The following is a 14,872-nucleotide window of genomic DNA, read 5'->3' as shown; positions in this document are numbered from 1 at the left end:
ATTAGAAGTAAATGATACAGCAGATGGTACACAGTAAAGAAGCATTCCGTTTCACAGATAGGTCCAGCATCCTCTCGCAGCCAGGGCACAACTGGTCTCCCAACGTGATTCTACCCAGACTGTCTCCCGGTGAAAGATCAGCAGTAATGACAGTGATATTTTAGTGCACCTTGTTAGTGCTGCACAGAATCATACACTGGAAAATGTTTCTAAAGGTGCCATAGTATATGTAAGTCTACCTAAAGGGCGGACAGAATGCGGCAAGTCCAGAGATCAATTAAAAGTGTTGGTGGCCTACAAACCCTATATGTCTTGAGAACAATCTATTTGAAGGATCCTGTCTCTATTTATTTGTTTATTTACTATATTTATATCCCGCCTTTCTCAACCCTGAAGGGGACTCAAGGCAGCTTACAGCAGAGGCAAAACAATTCAACAATTAAATAAACATTCAATTAAAATCTAGTCAAGCAATTAAAAAGCAATTAAAACATAAACAATACCACTTACCTTATAATAATAATAATAAACTTTATTTCTACCCCGCCACCATCTCCCTGATGGGGACTCGGAGCGGCTTACATGGGGCCAAGCCCAGACAACATAATACAGCAATAAATCAAAACATATACAGCAAACAACAACAACAACATTATCAAAATGACATTCAAAATAATAATAAAATAAACATTCCAATAAACACAATCACAGTAAGGATGACAATGGGCGGGCCACATATTCAGGATAAAAACAGTTAACAAATTATGATGAGATAAAATAGGAGCGGAGCATTTATATGGAACTCATAAAACACACAGAGTTGTGAGGCTAAACATCCTATTTGAAGGGCACGAACTCCATTAGCAGAAAACGTTGAGAGGTGCAAAATATCATGCTCTGCACCTTCTCACCAAAGGAGCAGCGGAAAAGCCAGGTTTTGAGGTTCTTTTTAAACGTTTCTAGTGAAGGGGATTTCCTGATCTCCCCAGGTAAGGAATTCCAAAGTCAGGGGGCCACAGAAGAGAAGGCTCTCTCCCTTGTGCCCACAAGACAAGCTTGTGAGATTGGTAAAGGCGAAAGGAAGACCTCCCCCGAGGAACGAAGGTTGGTACGTAGAGAGAGATACACTCATGAAGGTAGGCGGGTCCACAATCAAGGTCAGACCATTCCAGTGATCATTACACATACATTTATGAACCCTTTAGAGCTCTAAAATCGTCAGAAGAGGCCCTTCTCTGTGTCCCACAACTTTTTCAGGCTCATTTAGTGGAATCAGGGCAGAGGGCTTTCTCCAGATTTTGTAACTGCTTTCCTAGGGAGGCTGAGACGGTCCCCTTTTTGCAATATTTTCTCCAGCTAGTCCTTTTGTTACTTTCAAGGCTTTTAGAAGCATATCTAACACTATCCTGTCCTGTTTTGCATATAACCTTTTAATTAATGATTTTAACTTTATACATTATTTAACTGCTTTTAAGTAACTTTTTCTATTGATGCTGATGCTGATGGATGCTCGATTTCCAAGAGTATAATCTATCCACAATATCAAAGTGAAAAATGTGTATGTCTGTATGTGGTGGAGGTGTCCGCTTACACAGCCAGCCTCCGGCCTCCACAAACAGGCTATAGGTCCAACTGCAGAGAAGCCTCCAAAGGCATTCCCTCCACTGACATTGCACCATGAACATGTAGCCCAAACACTGCCATTGTCCTCCCCAAATACTATGGCCCACCACCCAAGGAATGCTTTCATTCGGGGAGAATCTCATCCTAGATTTGACATGTTTCCTCCACCACAGGGTTCCTTGTGTGGAATTTGCATGATCCCACCCATTGCATCTACCTTAACTCTTCCCTACCCTTTCCTGTGGCACACAGCAAACATAGATCTGCAACTGAACAGATTGGAGGGTTTAGGGGGACTGAGGCCAACAGTAAATACAGGCAGGATTTGGGGGTGACTGCCCTTGGCATATGGGAGTTGTAGTTCACCCTTATCCATAGAGCACTGAACCTAGCCAACAACAGATCTGGACGAAACTTGCCACACACACCCAACATGGCACACTGTGCATACAGGTCTGCTTTGGGGAGGATTGACCCATGATTCTGGGAATTGTATTTCACCCACATCGTTAAGTATTTTCTAATGGCAGATTCATAAAAAACAAAATCACATTCTGGCTTTTTCCTAATAATTAGTGTTACTAATTAACTAAATGATATGACCTAACACCCCAAAACAAACAATAATAACTCAGGCACCTCTGGGTACCCAAGCTAGTGAAGAAATCAAGAAAATCCAAATGAGCAAGCATGATCTATCCCCCACTCCCCATAGGTATTATAATTGTTCAGAAAGAGCAGCATCAGAGGGAAATTCAATGCCTTAATCTGTTCTCAGCTTTAATACCTTTACACAGTTTTAAATTGCCAAACCCATGCAAAAAGTATCTCACATGATCAGTAATACAAACTGACACCTTTCTGCTTGTGGGCAGCTAGTAATGTTAGGTCCTGATGCCAAAAACGGTTCCAAAACCCGTCTACCTGTTGGCAGAGGCTTAATTCAGTACCACAGAAAGCCCTTCATTTTCTATTTATTTGTTTTACCCAAAGGAAGATTTATGGAGTAGAGCAAACATCTGAAAGGTGAAAGTCCAAGAAATATGAGCCAAATTCATCATAGGGCATGTGTCCTAGAACAGCAGACCATGGAAATGTAGCAAAAAATATGCTTTCAAAAATACAGCCATTAACTAACTTTTTTAAAAAAAATAATTTTATTGCATTTGTATTCATTACAAAAAAAATCTCTATAATTCATATAATTACTTCTTCTCCTTTCCCCAGTTGTGCTACCCCTTGTGCTCCCCATCTCCATTCTTTTCTTTATGCTCCCACCAGAACCTAATTTCTTCTGGTGGGGGTTGACTCCCATCTTATTTCCTTAATTTCCTTCAATAAATATTTTCCATATATTTTCAAAATCATTATCCTTCCTTGGGCCTTTTTTGACCTTTAGATTGCATGTTAATTTATCATTTATTGCTAATTTCCGAATGTCCTCGTACCATTCTTCTATCTTTAATTTCCACCTCTCCTTTCCAATATTTTGCTATTAGTAGCCTTGCAGCCGTTAACAACATCGTTTTCAGATTATTTTCATTTTCCTTCCATTAATCTGTATTATAACAGTATAGTCGCTGGATTTATATTAATTTTTTTCTACATAATACTTTCTATTTCTACTATAACTTTTTCCCAGAACTTCTGTACATATTTGCATGGCCACCACATGTGGATATATGTACCCCTTTCTTGGCAACCCCTCCAATATTTTTCTGAACAACCCTTATCCATATTGTGTATCTTTGTCAGGGTCAGGTACCATTTCCATACCATCTTGTAGTAGTTTTCTTTTATCCTAATTGATAAATTATTGAGGTGTCTTGCTCTCCATAATTTTCCCCAATTCCTTTCTCCTGTTTTATTCCCACTTCTTCCTCCCACAGTTTCCTTGTTTGTATCCCTTTTCTCCCCCCCCCCTTTAATCTCTATTAATATTTTGTATATCATACTTGTTATCCCTTTTTGATGCTCATTTTCCTCTTTAGCCTGTTCTTTTAATATTATATTTTCAAATTTCATTGGTTCTCTTTCCCCTTAGCTCTTTCCTTTCCAATCTTGCAGATTTCTAAAATCCTCTACAAAGAAATGAGTTAGGGTGGCGGGGGAACATTTACCAGGACTGACAGGTCTGTGTTTGGAATGTGAATTTAATGATATGTGGGAATAAATGAGTTGAATGGAAGGAGGTATGGATGTCAACACCAATCATGAAGAATCAACATCTGGCCAAGAAACTGAGATGGAGCCAGTATGGAAGATGTCTATCATTAATGTCCAACTTTGGGGCTATATCAGCAGAATATTCCTACAAAAGATTTAATGTAATAATGCTCAAAGTGTGACAGACCTGTGGAGTCTGGTTCACCCACCATGCTCTGCTCCATGGGTAGGAGAGAGATGGTGTATTCAGAGTGTCAGATATGTTATGGGAAAGCATGATTCTGGTCACTTTGCAGCTTCTTTCTCAAAGGAAGAGGAAGAAGTGTGCTTTTGGAGTCTCAGATTTCTACTGTATGGAAAACAGAGATCTGGTCCTTGGCATTGTTCTTAGGGAAAGGATGCATTTTGGCATTTTGAAGTTATGGCATTATGGAAGTTTTGGAACTCTGTGTTGGAAGGGCTGCAGGAAAGCAGTATCTGAACTAAAAGGTGCTTCTCCAAGGAGGGAGAAAATGATATAATAATATTTGGGTGCATGAGGATGAATCATGTACATGTGTGTGAAAGTTGAGTGAAAATGTAATTCCCCTTTGTTTGTTAGTCCAATGTAACTGTAAGTTGTCGTATATCCAATATAGTTGCATAGAATCCGTATGTCTGTGTGTCCAATGTCATTCTTGGTCTAAATGTTTTTCTGTAATCTGATATACCCTCTCATACTGGAAATTGCAAGAAAAAGAACCTATGTTTTAAAGTTATTGAAAAGTCATTCATGACACTGTCAAATCCTGTGGGAGGGGTTTTTTTTTTTTGCCCCACTTATTTGTCCTGCATTTTGACACTGTCTAGAAGTGCCCAAAGACATCAATGCTAATTATCTTAAATTAAGATCCAAAAACTCACCAAAAAACCCAGAAGATAATGTACATCCTACCCCTACCCATCCAAAATATGTAATTTGTGTGCTTTCCCCTTTGAATCAATAGAAATAGTATTTTTGTTTGCTCCCTTTTCTAGACTCTTTTCTTCCTCATCTGTTCTCCCCAGTAATTTTTCACTCAGAGGTTAAAAGGAGTGTAAAATATAGGCAGTGTAAAATATGTCCTAAAGAATAAGGTTGTCTTGCTAAGATAGTTGCTCTGAAAAAGACTGTGTTAATGTAGACAGTAGGCCTGTCCGTTTTAGTTCGTTAATTCGTTATTTCGTAATTTAATCGTTATTTTTACCATATCCGACGCGATTTCAAAACATATTTTCAAACCCGGAAGGGTTTAAAAATATCGAAACAGCAGCCCCATTTTTTTTACGAGCTTCAGCTCGTCTCGTTAATGGGATGGAGGCTGCTGTGCTGTGCTGCTGGTGCCTGGGAGCCAATCCGGCGCTCCCAAGCACCCCAGCAGTAAATGGGGCGGGCGGGGCGAAGGGGCGGCGCGAGCAACACAGCTGGGAGGAGGAGGAGGAGGAGGAGGGCGCAGCAGCCGGAGCCGATTGGATGGCGCGCGCGCTCCTGTGCCCTCCTCCTCCTCCTCCTCCTCCTGGCACTTCCTACAACACAGCTGGGAGGAGGAGGAGGGCGCAGCAGCCGGAGCCGATTGGATGGCGCGCGCGCTCCTGCGCCCTCCTCCTCCTCCTCCTCCTCCCAGCTGTGTTGCAGGAAGTGCCAGGAGGAGGAGGAGGAGGAGGGCGCAGCAGCCGGAGCCGATTGGATGGCACGCGCACTCCTGCGCCCTCCTCCTCCTCCTCCTGGCACTTCCTGCAACACAGCTGGGAGGAGGAGGAGGAGGAGGAGGAGGGCGCAGGAGCGCGCACCATCCAATCGGCTCCGGCTGCTGCGCCCTCCTCCTCCTCCTCCCAGCTGTGTTGCAGGAAGTGCCAGGAGGAGGAGGAGGAGGAGGAGGGGACAGCAGCCGGAGCTGATCGGATGGCGCTCTTGCTGTGAGTTTTCAGGCTCTTTTGCTGTGAGTTTTCAGGGCTGTATGTATGACCATGTTCCAGAAGCATTCTCTCCTGACACTTTGCCCACATCTATGGCAGGCATCCTCAGAGGTCTGTTGGAAACTAGGCAAATGGAGTTTCAGTTTATCTATGGAATGTCCAGGGTGGGAGAAATGAAAGCCATTCAATGCTAATCAAGGTGACCATTACTGCAACATTCACACTTACTAGGCCTGTTTGATCAAGAAAAAATTTGTTTCTAAAATGTTTTGTAAATATTTACGAAATTTCGTAAATAACAAAACATTTTTTTGGAAAGTTTTGTAAATATTTTAAATATCGAAACAAAAAAACACCCCAATTACAAATCGATTTTAGAAACAAATTTTTTCTTGATCAAACAGGCCTAGTAGACAGGGCTGCAGCTCATATGGGGCAGGAAGAAGACAAAATGTGCACATTTCTTCTATCTTCACAATTCTAGTTTTACAGTAACTTAACAGTTTAGTTTCGCATTTAGGAATATAGTTTAGGTATGCAAGGAAAGAGGGCAGACAAACTTGCCAAGGGAATGTAAACACAGCAAATGTAAGAGTTTATGGTGTGAAGGATTGTTGGCATCTCACCCTCTGCAGTGCTAGAAAATTGAGATCTAATGGAAATTTTCATTGAGGGCACAATTCTTATTTGGGGAATATGAACCCATTTTCCTCAATAACAGTCCTGAATGTAGAGTTGACAGAACATTTCAGACCACTGTAACCTAGAATAAAGCATTGCAATTGAAGGAAGATTCATAGCAGACAAAAATGGAGAATGTCTTCACAAGGCACATAGCTGATCTGTGTAATTCACTATGCTTGTGCAATCTGGGTAAACCTTGATCCATTTCATGTCCCGGTTTTCAATGGCGGCCCTGATCCATTTTTTGGGAGACTCCCGAATTCAGGAAGGCCAATATCTGTTTTCGCTCTGGGATACCGAAAGAACCATGCTCTATCGGCCCATTATGGGGGAGGGGGCTTCCTAGGCTCCCCTTCCCATCATTTTAGGCATTTAATCTGTTTCTACTCTAGAGGAGAAGCACTACAGGCAGGCACTTTCTCTCCCGGGCCTGCATGACACACACACACTTTCACAGGAATTTAAAGGAGGCAAGTTCTTAAAAAAAAAAACCAGAAGATATAGTGCATCCTACCCCTGCCCATCCAAAAAAGTGTAATTTGTGTGCTTTCCCCTTTGAATCAATAGACATAGAGGAGAGCCACTTGGCTGTAGGCAAGCAGGCATGCTTTAAGGAAGCATCTTACGTATTTCTACTAGAGGAGAGGTGCTTAGATGCAGGCAGGCATGGACTTTAAGGAGAATTCATGTTCTTAAAGCCGTGTATTCTAGAAGAGAGGTGCTGCAGGCAGGTGTACATGCACGTTCTCTCTCAGCATCACAGATTAAGCTGTGATGCTGAAAAGTAGAGGAGGAACCAAGATCAGCATTTCACTTTCTTTCATTGTGGGCAGGTTTTCGTATGGGGAGGGTCCTTACGGTTAAGGGCTCCTGAAGTCCTTGTGTTGTGAGATGTTTTGTTGCCAAATTTGGTGTGATTTTGTTCATTGGTTCTTTTGTTTTTAAGATACTCATGCACAGAGCATAAATTCAGTATTGAATCTGTTTTAAAACATATACCAGTATTTCTTGGTATGCTGAGGGATATTCTCTTTTTATATAATGCCTTGGGGGATTTCCTCTATATGCAAATAGTAGTTTGTCTCAGTAAGAAAAGTGTCAGATTATCTCTATGCTCTTGCTGCTATCCAATAGTGATCAGTTCCTTTCCAGTTTGCCTCTAAAAAATAGCAGTCTCTCCCACAGATGCTATTTGCATCAAGAAGAAAATCCTTCTATGCTTGATTCTCAGCTGTTTGGCTCTCAGTTGCTTTCTGTGTACTCTCTTGGATGGGGCCCAAAATATGGCATTTCTCCTCTTCAGGCATTAAATCCCAAAAGTCAGACACATGGATTGAGGAGGTGGTGGGTGGCATCTTTATATCCCAATCTGGAAAGGGAAGTAAGGTATAAGTTTAGAATAATTGTGTTGGCTTCAAGTCAGGATGGATATAGCGATGAAAACATTAGCTCAGACTAAACTCCACTAGCTCCAGCGATGTGTCTATTTGCTTCAAGAAATTGCACAACTAGTTTTAAATTGGCATAATATTTTCATAGTGGACCAAGAGAATAATATTTTCCTTGGGGGCTACATTACATTGTCACAACATGCTTGATTGATTGTGGTCATCCCTTTCAATTAGCTAGAAGTGCACTACATTAAAATAATAATTACTGTCAAAATTTATGAAGTGGCGGGACAACTTAATTCCAAAGATAACAATTATTTTTACTAATAGCTCAGAATGGCACTGTCAACTAACTACAGAAAGAACATCCCTGATTTACAAATGAGGAGAATGACTGACCAACCCAGAGCAGCCAAAGATATAATAATAATAATAATAATAATAATAATAATAATAATAATAATAATCTTTATTTCTACCCCGCCACCATCTCCCCGATGGGGACTCGGAGTAGCTTACATGGGGCCAAGCCCGGACAACATAATACAGCAATAAAATCAAAGCATATACAACAGACAACAACAACATTATCAAAATGACACAATCACGATAGAGATGACAATAAGCGGGCCACATATTCTGAATAAAAAACAATTAACAAACTATGATGAGATAAAATAGGAGCAGGACATTTACATGGAACTCATAAAACACACAGAGTTGTGAGACATAACATCTTATTTGGAGATGCAACCTTTAGAACCCAAGGCTGCCTTAAAATAAGTGCTGCAAAGTGAAGTGGATTTCCAATAAAACAATTGGGTCTGAAGCCTGTGTCCAAAGAAAATTTTAGTCCAACATTTTAATTATTTACTATATTACTGAAATGATGCAAGTTTGATACCAAGGTTTTGCACTGGCAAACCAGTTATAATTATGGGTTGCTAGTATCATTCCTTCTATGAGCAAACTCATATGATTAAGTGCAAAAAGGATTGCAGTCAAAATAGAAGACAAATTAACATATAGTGACCCAAAATCATCCTAAAGAACTGAGAGTAAAGGCAGGTATCAACACACATATTGATTCCTTTTTGAAATCTAACAATTATAGTGCATTATATCTTGAAATGGTCAGGGAAGCATCAAGTACAAATTCCCCAATGAGACGTTCTGAAACTGAATGAAAGTTCAAGGGTCCTCAAACTCATAGAGTCTAGCTCAAGGGTCCTCAAACTTTTTAAACAGAGGACCAGGTCACTAAACTGTTGGAGGGCCGGATTATAATTTGGAAAAAAAGGATGAATGAATTCCTATGCACACTGCACATATCTTATTTGTAGTGCAAAAAACAATACAATAATTAAAATGAAGAACAATTTTAACAGATATAAACTTATTAGTATTTCATTGTATGTATGTAAGTATGACAAATCTTGATAAAATAGTGAAGAGTAGAGACATCACACTGGCAACAAATATCTGCATAGTCAAAGCAATGGTATTCCCGGTAGTAACCTACGGATGTGAGAGCTGGACCATAGGGAAGGCTGAGCGAAGGAAGATCGATACTTTTGAACTGTGGTGTTGGAGGGAAGTTCTGAGAGTGCCTTGGACAGCGAGAAGACCCAACCAGTCCATACTTCAAGAAACAAAGCCTGACTGCTCATTGGAGGGAAGAATAGTAGAGGCCAATGAGAAGAAAGGAAAACTTAGAGAAGACAATTATGCTGGGGAAAATGGAAGAAAAAAGGAAGAGGGGCCAACCAAGGGCAAGATGGATGGATGGTATCCTTGAAGTGACTGGATTGACCTTGAAGGAGCTGAGGGTGGTGACGACTGACAGGGAACTCTGGCGTGGACTGGTCCATGAGGTCGCGAAGAGTCAGAAATGACTGAACGAATGAACAACAACAGTATTTCAATGGGAAGTGTGGGTCTGTTTTTGACTGATGAGATAGGATTGTTGTTGTTGTCGTTTCAGACTTAGGTTGACCCTGAGCGAGGGCCGGGGAAATGACATTGGAGGCAGGCTGGAGCACCTCAGGCAAGCTGGAGCACCTGTTTCGCTCAGCGATGCGGCCCTCCCGGCGGGCGGGCGGCCACGCTTGTCGGGCCTGTTCACCTGGGTGAGGAGGAGGTGGGCCTACCTCCTTCTCCCCGTGTCGTTTCCTTCATGGCGGGCGGTTTGGATAGGGGCCGGGGGGCTGCGGTGCCTGGCTCATCCATCCACCCACGCTGCTTCCTGCGCTTGGTTTGCCAGGCGGAATTTAGGCCGTGACAAGCCCTTGCGGGCTTTCTCCCTCTCGCGGGGGTTTTTCTGCCAGGCCGTGGTGCCTGGCTCCTCTCTCCTATTGCACTGCTTCCTGCCCAGCGCGCTTGGGTTGCCAGGCAGGACTGGGGCCGGGGCGAAGCCTTTTGTTGTGCCTTCTCCCTTTTTAAGTTCCTTATTGGTTCAGGAAGGGTCCTGGTGGCTGTGGCGCCTGGCTCCTCCCTCCACTTGCACTGCTTTCCTGCCTGGTGTGCTTGTGATGCCAGGCTGGACTTATGCTGCGACAAGCCTTTTTACCTCCATGGGCTTGTTGCCTGGTGGGGTGGTTCGGGGGGGGGGGGGTCAGGGGAGAGGGGAGAGCCAGGTGCAAAGGCACCTGGCTCTCCCCTCTGCCCACGGGGTTATCCTCCTTGATACGCTTTAGTTGCCTAGACGGGAGTGGATGCCTGGCAAGGTGCCTTAATGGCCCAGCGAGCAATTGGGCCCTGGCTTCAGGAGCTCTGCCAGTGAGGCCTGCGTGGGTAGCACCATCACCAGCTCAGTTTGCCAGCTGGGCTGGCGGCCCCACGGGGGCCAGCTCCCTCCTCTGGGTGGGAGGGAGAAGGGGGCATCCACCTCTAGCCTCGAGGCTGTGGGGACTGGCTTTGTCTTTCTTCCTCCACCACAGCATGGGCTGTGCATGGGGCTGGCTTCCTCTGCCATTGCTATCTTGGCTGCATGGCTGGCGGCCATGTTGGATATAGATGGGATGGCGGCCATTTTGGCCACATAGTGGCAGCCATTTTGTTTCATCATCGGGCGGCAGCCATTTTGTGGTCCCTACAAACAGACTGCCCTTGAGAAGAGGCTGCTTCATAAAATTTTGGTTTTACCAGGAGAGCTGCCATGAAAATAAACATCAGATATAAAGTTTATAAGGGTTAACAAACTGGCCCTGGCTTGGTTACACTGTAAGGACACTAAATGTCTACTAAGACAAGATAATAAGCAATTAATTATACTAATATTGCTTATAATAAATAAAAAACGCAATGACTAGTTACTGTGTCATTTAATAAAAAAGACATATTAATATCTAATTAAAAGTTATTGTCAGATAATTAGGTAAAGGCATTGTAAAAGTGTGTATCAAGTCAGCCTCAAGGTTTATACTAGTACATACCTGTTGTACACCTACTTGGGTTTCAGTTAAAAAACAAACCAGTCCAAAATAATGATGACATACAGCTCTCACTATATTGCTATATTCCTGGTGATCCTTCTTTTTTCACAGGATGCCTCCAAAGAAGAATGTGGGTGGCTCTAAGGGAAAGGAACCTGCCAAGAAGACGCCAGCGAAAAGCCCTCCGCCTCCCCCAGGATTTTCATCTGAGGATGAGGGTGTTTCAGCCGAAGACCTGAACGCCTTAAAGACATGGATTGATACATTGGAAAGGGAAAGGGGATTGCCTGTTTGCGAGGCTGGGCCACGGCCAGCTCGTCGAGCCAGCAGAGAATTAATATTTTAAAATCTCCTATCTCGAAAATGTTCCAAAGGAAAGCCTTCAAGGGGTAACCCCAGAAAGAACCAATTTAACAAAAAGAACCCGGCCTGGTTGGCCTTTCCAAAAGGGCCCCTGCCCAATTAAGCTGGCACCCTTGGGACAGTGGCTGAAGTATTACCTGGACAGAGCTGCAGCAAATTATTTGCTCAGCGGCTTTACATCGGTTTCCACATTCCAGCACAAGGTCCACGTATTCCATGTTTATCTCCCAATTTAAAATCCATAATAGGAATGGAAGCTATAGTCAATCAAAAAATTGACAAAGAGATGAAAGAAGGCAGGGACCTTGGCCCCTTTTCGACTCCTCCTACACCTCAGTTAAGGGTCTCACCTTTGGGATTAGTTCCAAAGAAAGCCGTGGGTGAGTATCGTCTCATTCATCATTTGTCCTACCCTAGAGGTAGTTCAGTTAATGATGCCACACCCGAAGAACAATGCATAGTGCAATACACATCGTTTGACGCAGCAGTCCGACTTGTCCGGTGATATGGGCCGACAGCAGAACTGGCAAAGTGTGATATCAAGTTGGCATTCAGGTTGCTCTCGGTCCATTCGTCAGACTTCGATCTACTAGGTTTTAAGTTTCAAGGGCTCTTCTACATGGACCGAGCCCTGCCTATGGGTTGTTCTGTGTTGTGTGCTGCATTCGAAAGATTTAGCACCTTCCTAGAGTGGGCAATAAAAACCAAATCAGGTCTTAGAGGACCCCACACATTCCAATGATTCCTACAGATATGCCATTTCAATTCACCAGGCTTTAATTCCCTATTCGACTGGCTTTTGCGATCACAATCAACAAAGCACAAGGACAATCATTAGAATTGCGTGGCACAGATCTAGACACCGAATGCTTCTCACATGGACAGTTGTACGTTGCATGTTCCAGAGTCGGAAAACCAGACAATCTCTACATCAGTGGTTCTCAACCTGGGGTCCCCAGATGTTTTTGGCTCGGTCCTCAGAAATCCTAACAGCTGATAAACTGGCTGGGATTTCTCGGAGTTGTAGGCCAAAAACATCTGGGGACCCCAGGTTGAGAACCACTGCTCTACATCAACACTGACAAAGGAACAACAAGAAATATTGCTTATCCACAAGCATTAGGAAATAACATATATTAAATACCAGTACTTTCTCATTACTTTATTTTTCATACCATCACACTACACCACAGCAACGCATGGCTGGGTACAGCTAGTTATAATATAATTTTCCTTATATATGTTTTAAATCTACCATAGTATGACATGTGTACAAAGGGTTAATGTGGAAACAGGAAACCATGGATCATAGTGAACACTGAAATGGACAGCTCCTGCTAGAAGGAGGATGTCAAATATTCCTGGAAAAATATTTTCTATCGGAATTTATTAGGTACTCCAATGCAGCTCTATGACAACTTCCAGTGGAAGCATACCATAGGCAATTCTCGATGGGAATATATTTTATATTACAATCATCATGAAGGGAAAATGGACAACTCATACCAACTGATTGGGGATGGGATTTTGGAGGGGAGGGGGAGCTTTCACACCAAATTGGGGTGGGAAGGGAGGGATTAGATGATAACAATCTGAGAGAAGGGGAAGAGAGAAAGTCCCAAAGTGAAGAGGTAATTCAAGATTGTAAGGCTTTTCTTTATAACCTCAATCCCACCATTAAGCCCTTGGACTGGAATAGTTATGACCTGTGTAGCCAAAATAAGTCAGATGCACCACAGAACCCTTCAATCCAAGAAAGTGATATCTCTGACACTGACTGGAATAGAGGTAGGGGGCCACCCATTACTTGGTCAAAAGATCCCTAGGGCAGCTCCTTAGGAAACATCCCATGGATATAAACATTGACTCAATCACATGATTGAGTAGAGATTACAGCACAAACCAGGGCTTTGACAGGACCATCAGCCACCATGGCAGGAAAATGCCCAAGAGACATCAGGAATCCTTCGGGCAGTGGTTATTGGTCATAGGAGGCATATTGTATCTATACTGCCACCTATTTTGGGGTTTAGTAACATGCAAAATTAACATGAGTTGGTTAAGTAATAAGCCAGTTATCTAAAAAATATTTACTCAGTAGACAGAGCCCTAACTATTTTTATTCAGAGAGGAACTGCTTAAAAGTTCCACCTCAAGTGCCAAAATAACATGGGGTTGCCTTGTGTAAGTGTCATGTTCAACAATGTTTTGAACTTTGAGTCTCACAAGACAAAGGACATCTTCAAATGGGGCATTTTTGCCGTTTTGCCGCTTTTATGCTACCTGTGCTTTCCTCCCCTTTTTGCCATGCATTGCCACCCTTTCTGCCATCTGATGGGGGGAGGGAATGGGTTACCAAAGCACCCTCTCCTGTCTCCTCCATGTGATGAGGGGAGGAGGGAGGATGCATGGGGCGCCAAGAACTGCCCTTCACGCCTTCCCTTTTGTGGGTGATTGGGCTATGTGAAGAGGTCGAAAGTCCAATACTCTATCTTCCACAGTAGACTCACTCTTTAAACTACAAGGCTGGAAAACTGGGAAATGACTGTGGTGTTGTCTCTCAGTGCCAATTATGTCATGGCAAAATTGTATTGACTGCCCAACAACAAGACTCTTCAACAGATGTCCATGATCCGCATCATGATTTAGCAAGCGGAAACACATTACAGCCTGATCCATTTATAATGAGGTAATGTCTCCCAAGCAACTGTCAGCACTCTACCTTATTTCATTAAAGTGTTTGCAAAACTATAAATGCTCAAAAGACAAGTATCATTTTTTCTTTCTCCACTCGTACGTCTCTCGCTATATTTTCACTGAAAACAGTTTATTAGCCTTGAGGGATTTAGCAGAATGTCAATAGTAATTCCTTTACTCTCACATTAAGAAACCCCAACCAAATAGCTAAAAGAAAGGAACAATAATAACTCGACGTTCCTTCTGAGTAATCCTCACTAAGCTTGTGCATGGATTTGTTTAGCTTCTTCAGTAGGCTATAACAGTAAGGGCTCAGCCACCATGGGTTTTTTTGTTGTTGTTTTTTTGCCTGAAACAGCCCACATGGCTGCTGGGTGTGGCTTCTTCCCTTCTATTCAGGAGTACACGGTGCATGCTTCCATAACCTCATTCCTCAAACCCAGGATCCCTTGAAAGGAGGAAAGAAAAGGGTCCCAGGAAGGATGCTTTCTTAACAACCCCGGTCCTCAAACCCATGATCCCTTGAAAGGAGGAAAAGAAAGGGTCCCAGGAAGGATGCTTCCTTAATCCCAGTCCTCA

This window comes from Anolis sagrei, chromosome 4 (assembly GCF_037176765.1).
Source record: "Anolis sagrei isolate rAnoSag1 chromosome 4, rAnoSag1.mat, whole genome shotgun sequence".
Taxonomy (NCBI): domain Eukaryota; kingdom Metazoa; phylum Chordata; class Lepidosauria; order Squamata; family Dactyloidae; genus Anolis; species Anolis sagrei.
This window is presented reverse-complemented; position numbering follows the sequence as displayed.